The sequence below is a fragment of the Saimiri boliviensis genome, chromosome 3 (genome assembly GCF_048565385.1).
Source record: "Saimiri boliviensis isolate mSaiBol1 chromosome 3, mSaiBol1.pri, whole genome shotgun sequence".
Taxonomy (NCBI): Eukaryota; Metazoa; Chordata; class Mammalia; order Primates; family Cebidae; genus Saimiri; species Saimiri boliviensis.
In genome coordinates this window covers 152,178,980-152,189,780 of record NC_133451.1, presented here as the reverse complement: position 1 = coordinate 152,189,780, position 10,801 = coordinate 152,178,980, and the positions used below count along the sequence as shown (strand labels likewise).

Sequence of the window (10,801 nt, the reverse complement as noted above, 5' to 3'; positions counted from 1 at the left end):
AAAGGGAAACAGATATCTTAGCTGATGCCCATCAGTATTTGAACATTGAAACTTGTTTTCTTGAAGAAGCCATTTATTAATTCAACCATCATTACACTTAGTTCTTTCCCTCTTCCACAAAAATGCGAAATCTTTTAAACATTCTCTAATAAGTCTTCTCTCCTTTTTCTCCTTAAGTTGTTGTTATCAGTGTTCTGCCCTCACAGTTTCTCTGAGCCTGGAATATCCAAAAGCACTGAAAATATTTACCCTAAATTACCTGAAGAATTTTTTTTCCTTTTCTCTTTGCATATAAGAGCATTTGTTTCGTTTGCTTCCTTACTCCACCTTAAAGTATAATTTTACCTCCATAAAGCTACAAGACTATATTTCCAACCACACAACTAATTTGTTTGCTAAAGATACAGGCTCAATTGCCTATTGGACATGTATCCTTGAGTCACAGACATATCATATTCCATGTTTGATCATCTAAATGCATTATCTCTCAAGCCTGCCTCTTTTCCAGTGATCCCTCTCTTGTTTTTATATTTTTTGTAGAGATGGGGCCTCACTCTTTTACCCAGGCTTGTCTCAAACTATTGGCCTCAAACGATCTTGCTGCCTCAGCCTCCCAAACTGCTGGGATTACTGGTGTGAGCCACCACTCCCAGCCTGATCTCTCTTTAATTAAAGGTTGTTGATGGCTACCCAGTTGCCCTACATGGGAGACAAATGTCTGATTATAGCACTTCTCTGTTTGCAACTTTTCAATCGCTTCTCTTTCCTTTAAGGAGAAAGTCTCTACTCCAAAACCTGACCTACTTGTCCCATCATGCTTTGGTTGTGTTTCCCTTTCCAACGCTGACTTTTAAACTAGTATCATTTTCCCTCTATAATCCAGTAACTATCACTGAATTTATTTCTATCCCTTAATGGCCCCATGATTTGTGGTCATATCTAAATTTTAAAACACATATTTCCTTCTGACTGTAACATGTATTTCCACTCTGTGTGATAAATATGGTGCAGATGGGGGAAGACATGTCTGCTTCCCATTGCATTCCCACCCTCAAGACTGTGCAGGGCATCGAGTAGGCAGTAGAAGATGGCACAAAAACACTCAGCCTTGTTATCAGTTATTCTGTTCTGGATATTTTGACCCTATAAACGTTATTGTTGTGGATGTTATCATTGTAATTTGTTCACTTGTTTGTTTTGAGGCAGACTAGTACATCTTTAATGTGCATTTGTAGGGTACTAAAGCAATTTGAGGAAAAGCAAGAATATGATTTATCACAACCATGTTCTGAACAATGTCTGATTTTTGATGAAAAGCTAGCCATGTATTTTTAGGAACAGAGTCCCAGCCAGAAGCCCTTCTTTTCCTCACTGTGTGAGAGTCGCACTCCCAGTGAGAGCTATGGGGAAGGCCAATTAGCCATGGGTGTCTGTCATCACATGGGAAAACTGTTTCTAACTGATCTTTAAAATATGAATGAAGTATGTAAGTTATTTATAACTAATTCATGATATACCTGGGCAGAAAAGTTGTCTTTTCAATGGTTTTATTAATGTTGCAATTTATTATTTTTCTTTCCACTTGTTTTACTTATTTGATTTTTTGTTTATCAACTTAGTTTTAAGATTATGGACATTCAAAGTAAGAACAAATAAAATAGCATTATTTTAACTTTCATGTTTCTACCCTTAAATTGGTGTTAACCAGTGATTTGAATTTGTTAATTTGCTTTACTTTGTAATATTTGTTACTTACCAGATGCTTCTGAATTTTAACAAAAAGTACTCTATATTTACAATGGTAATAATCAACCTACACTATGTTTTCATTTAGTTCAGGTTGTTGAGAAGTTTGAAGACTTCAATGTAAGCAACATATTCAATATGTTCTGATTTTCCCACACAAAGGAGGACAGACATTCAAAAGTTACTCAGCCAATGTGAAAATGTTATATGGTCTACAAATGTATTAACACTACTACTGATCCTAGAAAATATCCCCAGTGTTCATCTATTGTATTCTACAACTGGAATCAAAACAAATAATAATAAAGAGATACATCAAGATAATTTAACATGATGTGTACAATTCAATTAAAACTCAAAGGATTTCTTCCAGCTTTTGCAGATTTATTTGTTACTCTTAGGTTTTAAAACTACATTTCAATCACTAGATGATTATATTAGCACCACCAAGCCTATCAACCTGATTTAATGTCTTAAAGAGATACTAACACACTTAACATCATTAGCCATTGAAAACTCCCCTCCTCCGTTATTGGAACAGATGGTAGGAAAAGTACATATTGGAAATTACTTGGCTAATAGGAATATGAATTATGCAGAATAAATAAAATTACAAATTAATGGACTTTGCTTCTAATCTTGTTGAAAAGATGTTCATAAATTTAAGAGAAAAATAGAAATTAAACAATAAAAATGAGGTATATGTTTTTATAACAAGGCAAAACAAGAAACAGATTGTGATCCAGGAAATATATAGAAGATTGATTGTAGAAATGAGGACATATAATCTACATAAAAACATCTATGGTAATACCTAGTAGTGATTGTATCTGGTTAATACATTATGAGAGTGACAATATGACCAGCCAAATACAACAGTGTTTAATGAAGACTACCAGTGTTTACATAAAGATGACTATTTTTGCTGATGATACTGCTTATATGAATGGATTTTTAACCTTACAGAATTTGGCCACTGATTGGTGATATGTACTTTTATAAAATTTAATTCTGTTTATAAATTTTAAGGATGCTAAGCTAAATAGACATAATGAAGTTTATTACAAAAATAAAGCAGTTCAAACTTTTGAAGACACATGGATATAGCAACTAACCTAATCATTTACTAATACTTACATTAAATTTAACTCACTGTCCAGAGTCTATTTGATGAGCTCTTAAAGCATAGTGGTAATACTTTATTTGTATACCTTGTAAAAATGTGTGAAATTTTATTTATAGTGCATTAGAAGGGACTCTAGTTTATCATTGGAAAGATGCTATGATAATTAGAAGGCAATGTAAACAGATTATTGCTCATGACAACTTCATTTTTTCATCATGGCCCAAATTCATGACTTGAATATTAAGTACACACACACACACACACACACACACACATTGCATCTGTGCAAATAAAAATACACTCTTAAGAGAAGTAACATTTGAAATATTGAATATGTAACACTTTAAGACTATGTTCTATTACATATTATTTTTGGAAATAACAAATAGAATGAGAATTGATCATCTTAGGCATATGATCCTCACATTCTCTTATAAATCTTCAAATTTGTTTGGAAAGATGTCAGGTACCTGTTACAAACACCAAGACCCATAAGCTCTCTAGTCATGTTTTCTTAAGACAAAAGCAGTTTAGCTGGTACAAATAGGAAAGAAGTAAATTCACCAAGTTTACACTTACAACCAATTGACTTTTGACAAACTTGCTAAGAATACACATTGAGAAAATGAGACCCTCTTCAATAAACAGTGCCAGAAAAAACGGACATCCACGTGCAGAAGAATAAAGCTAGATGCCTATCTCTCATCAAACCCCAAAATCAACTCAAAATGGATTAAAGACTTAAACATGAAACTATGCAGCTACTACAAAGAAACAGGGAAAATCCTCAGGACATTGGCTTAGGCAGAGATGCTATGGCTAAGACTTCAAATGCACAGGCAACCCCCCCACCCCAAAATAGACAAATAGGATTAAATTAAATTAAAAAAGCTCTTCACAGAAAAGAAAGCAATCAACAAAATGAAAAGACAACCAGTAGAATGAGAAAAATAATTGCAAACTACTCATTTAACAAGACCTATATGTAACACATACAAAAATCTTAATAACAAAAAAACAACGCAAAAGTGAAAAAAACAAAACCAAATTATGTACTTAAAAAGTGGGTAAAGGAACTGCATAGATATTACTCAAAATGAGATATACAAATGGACAATAGATATATGGAAAAAATGCTCAACATTATTAATCATCAGTGAAATGCAGATAAAAACCACAATGTAATAACAGTCCCTTCTAACCTGATTTGTTAGAATGACTATCATCCAAAAGTTAGAGTGACTATTATGAAAAAGACAAAAAATAACAAATGCTACAGAGGATGTGGAGAAAAGGGAACTTCTGTGCAATGCAAGTGGGAATATAAATTAACATGGCCATTATGGACAAAAAATGAAGATTTCTCAAAAAACAAAGAATAGAACCACCATATGTCCCAGCAATGTCTGCTACTGGATATTTATCCAAAGGAAAGAAAATCAGTATATCAAAGGGATACCTGAATCACCATGTTTATTGCAACGCTATTCACTATTGACTAAGATATGGAGTCAACTAAAATGTCCATTAACAGACACATGGATAAAAAATGTGTTACATATACATAAAAAAGAATGAATACTGTCATTTGCAGCAACCTGGCTGGATCTGGAGTATGTAAGGAAAATAAGTCAGGAACAAAAGATAAATATCATGTGTTCTCACACATATGTGAAAGCTAAATTTGAAAAAAAAATGAACTCATGAGAGTAAAAAGTAGAATTGTGAGTATTAGAAGCTAGGAAGGGGAGAGGGTGGGAAAGATCAGGAAGTATTTGTTAATAGATGCAAAGCTACAGCTAGATGAAAAGAATGAGTTCTTGTGTTTTGCAGCACTATAGGGTGAATATGATTACCCATAGTTTATTATATAGTTTCAAAAGTCTAGAAGAAAGAATTTTGAATGTCTACAACACAATATATGTTTGAGGTAAGGGATATGCTAATTACCCTGATTTGATCATTATGATTGTATACACACGTGGAAATATCACTCTGTATTCCACAAATATGTACAATTGTTAAGTGTCAACTAAAAATAAAAAGAGAAGTAATAAATAAGAGGAGGGCATTAGCCATGCCCTCACTACCCCTCCTTTGCCCCACTCTCACTATTTGCCACAGTAAAGAATTTGTTCCGGGCCAGAGAAATATTTTCACTAAGTACAAATTTTAATATCTTCTTAATAAAACCTCACATCAATTCCATTTTTCCTACCCAAAGGACAAACTAAGCATCTCTTTACATGTTAAAATTTCGGTGAAGGTAATGAGTTTGTCCTAAGGCGAGAAAGAGTGATGCTATAGTCGTATCCCATCTCTGCCCTGGAGGGCAGTCTTGTATTTCCTTTCTTTCTCTCTCTCCCCATCTCTCCTTTGTGTGTGTGTGTGTGTGTGTGTGTGTGTGTGTGTGTGTGTGTGTGTATGTGTGTGTGTGTGTCTGCCTCATAATTCTTTATTTTTCTCTACAGTTTTGACATCTGGCATGCTTTCTAGTAGTCTCTAAATTTACTTATCTGTCTCCTCTCTAAAACATGAGCTCTGTGACGATAGGATTTTGTCTTTCTTGACTACCGTATCTCCAGTATCTAGAGCAGTGCCTGCCAAGGAGTAGGCATTTAATAAATACTTATTGAATTAAAGCTTCCCCTGTATCCTGAGACTTTCTGTCTCCCAAATTAATATCCCAAATCACTTATGATTCGATTTTTATCACTTTTGCCAAATGTCAAAAGAAGACTGGCTATATAATTTAAGACCAGTGAAAAATGAATCTCATCTAAAGATTATTAAGAATTTCAAGACAAAGACAGCAGAGCTTAAATCAAGCACAAGTACTTCTGAGTGTGGGGCCGTTGACAGCTGTACAGGTCTCACACCTGTGAAGCCAGCCTTGTACAAAACCCATTATGTTTGCTTTTATATAACAAATAAGGAAACAAAAGATAACCCTTAACATTCCTAAACACACCATCGTTTATAGATAGCCAACTGTGAAAGGGACCAGAGTTGCAATACCTGTTTAAGTAATGTATGTAAATTGAATCAGTAGAGAAGAAAGGTATTACAGGGAAGCCAAGATAGAACGGTATGGCCATTTACGGTATACTTATTTTAAAAAATTAAATAAATTTTTGCACCCTCCAAGTTCACTGTTACTTATATGCTAATACTAGGTCTCTATATGATCAATAATATTACACCTCAATACTACACACATGTTGAGCTGTGATATGGAGTGCTGTGACAGCTGCTGGGATCCTCTATAAAAGGGTTTTTAATCTCAGTTTAGCAGCCAGTGGACAGCCAGAACTGGAATAATTAGACATCATTCAAATTTGAGGGAACAAACTTGAAAATTGAAAAACCGCAGAGAAGACAATTGATATGCCAAATAGATATGCCTAGGCAGAAGAAGAGACAGAGTTAATCAAGACTTATTAGTGTTGTCCAAGACAAAATGAGATCTAATAGATGAAATGAGAAATTTTAGAGCTGGTGTCATAATTGCAATTTTTCCATTACAGTATTCTTTCGTAAGTACTTTGGTTCATCATACAGAGGTGAACTTAGCAGGGCCATAATACAAAACGTTATCGCATACCACTATTTTTTTTTTCTAGAGTTTAGAGTTTACATAATCACAATACCATAAATGTCAATCATAATAATTATATAAGTATATTTAATCTATCACAAAACCTCACTCACCCCCAAGGAAAAGCTATATTTAAATTAGGTGTATAATGTCAAACTTTCACCCAGTGTTTATTTCAGCATTTTTAAATGCCACTCCAGAAGAAACTCTTTATTCTCACACCTCCACTCCAGGACTATAGTATCCAATTCTGTGTATACTGTTTCTGAATGTTCATAATATCTGGAATTAGAAAATGCAGTCAGTTGAAGCACATTATGAATAAAAAGGAGCACATCATTTTTAACATACAAAGAAGTGCAAACTATTCATTTTTAAAAGAAAAAAACATTCAGAATCACACAGGTTTGCTTTCTCTTCTAATGTTGGTGTTTCTTCTTTGAGAGTGAGAAGAAAACACTTTTAGAAAGAGACAAGAAATTAACATATCTATCTCAATATATTTTATATTCATGTTGTTGCTTTTTTCTAGAAACTTCACCTTTTTATAAAATATAGCTCTTCCTGTGACACTTCAGATTGGATAGTTTCTGGTTATTTACTTTATAATGATATCACAGATAAGTAATAGTTGTGAAATACAGTCAGTAGCCTATGTTAAAGATTTACCCAAAGGGAAAGGATTTTTGTGTAAAAGAGTAAGAGTTCTCATCACCAAATTACATTTGAAGATAGCGTATTTAGAGGTGGAGAAAACAGTTTTCTCAAAGCAGTGATCATATAAGAACAGCTGTGATGACTGGATCTCAGCCAAAACCTTCACATAATCTCAACCCTGTTAGGATACAGCAATAAGGTGTCAAATTTAACCACTAGTTAATAGGAAATAGGTCTTAATTAAATATTGGACTCATGCCATCATCATTATGGTGAAGGCAAATTAGGAAGCAGACTTATGTGAAAATAATTATAAGACAGAGTGAGAGATGTACCTTAGTAACAATATTTAATTCAGGTGAACCAGAGCCCAGAGTTGTGCCCTGTTTGACCTGTATGTAATTCTGACACATTTTGCCACTTGACTTAGAAATTTAAAAAAAAAAAAAAACTAATTTGACAATTAGAAAATTGCACGTTAAAATAAAAACAGTGAATCATTTTGTATGTGACTGACATTAGACCTATGGTTGCATATTTTTTCCTAAAATATTTTTGTCATATGCATATAAACAGGAAATGAAGAAAAAATGCTTTTCTATATCATTCTACATTCTTCTCTGTCTTGTTTTGATTTAAAAATAGTTTCATCAAGAAAAGACTTTAAAATGATCAGAAAACCAAAACTTAAAACACAGATCATCCCAACTATCTTTTCTCTCTTTCTTACATTCACTTAATCTGTTAAAATTTTCTTTATCCTTATGTGAAACTCTGACTTGTTGGGAAATGTAAGAAGTAATTTGCAATTATAAGATTCACTGCTCTTATTTAAAAAAAAAGAAATAAAAATTAGGAAAAATGTAATAAATTATCTAACACTTTAAAATGAAGGTAACTTAAAACAAAGACTTTACTTTTAATTTAATTCAGAATTTTGTTTTTGAAACGTTCATAAATGCTATATTTATAATTGTCTGTCAAAACTTAGACACAACTAGGATGTCTTCAGTAGGTGAATGGATAAAGAAACTGTGGTACATCCAGACAATGGAATGTTATTCAGCACTAAAAAGAATCTGTCAAGCCGTGAAAAGACATGGAGGAAACTGAAATGCATATTAATAAGTGAATGAAGACAACCTGAACAGGCTATTTACTATACTATTCTAATAATGAGACATTGTATAATTACAAGACATTTTAATTATTATACTATTCCAATTATACAGCATTCTGGAATAGACAAAAAGACAATGAAAAGATCAGTGTTTACCGGGGGTTGTCAGGAAGGAGTGGTGTACAGGAGTAGCACAGCAGACTTTTAGAGCAGTGAATCAACTGTATGATACCATAATAGTGGATATATTTGTCTAAACTCAAAGAATGTACCACCTCCACAGGGAATCCTAATGTAAACTATGGACAGGGTAATAATCATGTGTCAAATGTGTGTTACTCTGCCTTGGGGTGTTGCCAGTGGGGGCTACTGGGCATGAGTAGGTACAGAAAATGTGTGGGGACTTGCTGTGCTTTCTGGTCAGTTTTGCAGTTAACATAAAACTCCCCTAAAATATAGTCTATTTAAAGCAGAACAACATCAACAACAAAAAAAGAAAAAACAAACGCACATTTATTTTGTAAATGAAAAACCTCAATGGCTGGCTATGATCTTTAGGCATGCTGACATAGTCCAGTCATTTTGTAAAATATCCCTCAATTTGGATTTGTTTAATATTTCTTCATGACCATGAAAAGGGAAATTAAATAATAACAATGATAGTCTGTAATTGCTGCATAATAAAATAAAGTTTACTCTGTTGTGTTCAATATAAAAGCTAAACCCAAGTTCTGCTTAAAATTAACTAACTTCCTATAAAACCTATCTTATCTATTCTCCCCACATTCTCAGCAATGTTCCCAGGCATCTCAAGACTCCTGTTTTTCTTGCTGACCAGCTGCAAGGTCACAGGGAAAGATACCACGTAAAGAATGTACAATGTGCTCTTTCCCTAAGCGGCCTGAGGTAATCTGTGAAAATGGTTCGCTATTCACTTGATCCAGAGAACCCTACAAGGTCATGCAAATCAAGAGGTTCCAATCTTCCTGTTCATTTTAAAAACACACGTGAAACTGTTCAGGTCATCAAGGGTATGCATATACGAAAAGCCACGAAGTATCTGAAAGACGTCTCTTTACAGAAACAGGGCGTACCATTCCGACGTTACAATGGTGGAGTTGGCAGATGTGTTCAGGCCAAGCAGTGGGGCTGGACACAAGGTCGGTGGCCCAAAAAGAGTACTGAATTTTTGCTGCACATGCTTAAAAATGCAGAGAGTAATGCTGAACTTAAGGGTTTAGATGTAGATTCTCTGGTCATTGAGCATATCCAAGTGGACAAAGCACCCAAGACGCACTGCTGGACTTACAGGTCGAATTAGCCTATACATGAGTTCTCCCTGCCACATTGAGATGATCCTTACTGAAAAGGAACAGTTTGTTTCTAAACCAGAAGAGGAGGTTGCCCAGAAGAAGATATCCCAGAAGAAACTGAAGGAAAAAAAAAAAAAAAAAAAAAAAAAAAAAAAAACTTATGGCGCGGGAGTAAATTCAGCATTAAAATAAATGCAATTAAAAGGAAAAAAAAATGTACAATGCATTTCCCAAAATGTTATTTTTCAGATGTAGTATACATCACAAAACATGTTACAGATTAATTAACTGTTCTTTGTTCTGGCTTCATAAACCTGTTAGCTGCTACTTCATCTTGGATGTATGAAAAGCATCCCATTTTCTTTCTCATTTGCTCAGCCTCGGGATGCTAATCCACTGAGCCAGTGGCCACCTTAACACAATCCTCCTGTTTCCCCCAGTGGTCTCTCCAGTCTCCTGGATATTCTGCAACAATTAGATCCAGGGAACGCATATCAGATATGCTATGTACTTTCCCTTGCAATCCCTAGGGTGGCACCTGATATTTCTCCGTTCCACAACTGATGGTAATAACTATATCCACTTTATAAAGATGATATATCAAGTTTTCTTCCTTTGCTATAACTTTTCTTTTTTATCCTGTTGTATTTAATAAATGTTTTGGAGGAAGATATCCTGAAACCATTTAAAATCCTCCTCTTATTCATTCCTTTCACCCACTCATTTAAGCACACCTTAATGTTCCTGTAATTGACTGCCAAACAGTGATGTTCAAATGTACCAAGTCCATCTATATCTGTTAGCTGGTGTTCCACTGTGTGGAAGAATTTGCCATTATCATATAACTTATTTATTCCTTCACTTAGATGAATGGACTTCTGGATTCTCATGTTATTTAATGAATTATAGTTTGTTACTATCAGTACTTAGTTTGATGCTCAAATTACCCCATATTTGGCTGCTGGAAACTCATTAGTGTTTGTTTTTCAGCCTTCAAAAAACTACCCACATTTTTTGCCCAGTTCCTAATTCTCTGGCACTCAAGATGTTTCATATTCTCTTGTACCTGCACTTCCCCTGTCCTAGAATCTGCCATTTCTCCATGGAGCCCTGGTTCCCTTCACTGGGGAGCAGTGTTTGATACAGAAAGAGATGCACAGGACAAGGTTGTGTGGGAACGAGCATGAGATGCTTCCCTTCAGGAACCTCCACATTTTCACCTATCAGGAAACTCTCAGGTG

At 34.4% G+C, this 10,801-nt stretch overlaps 1 pseudogene; it reads left to right on the top strand.

The window, feature by feature from the left end:
- Window positions 1–9,166: 9,166 nt before the first annotated feature.
- LOC101028373 (large ribosomal subunit protein uL22 pseudogene) lies at window positions 9,167–9,752 on the top strand (annotated as a pseudogene).
- Window positions 9,753–10,801: the final 1,049 nt, after the last annotated feature.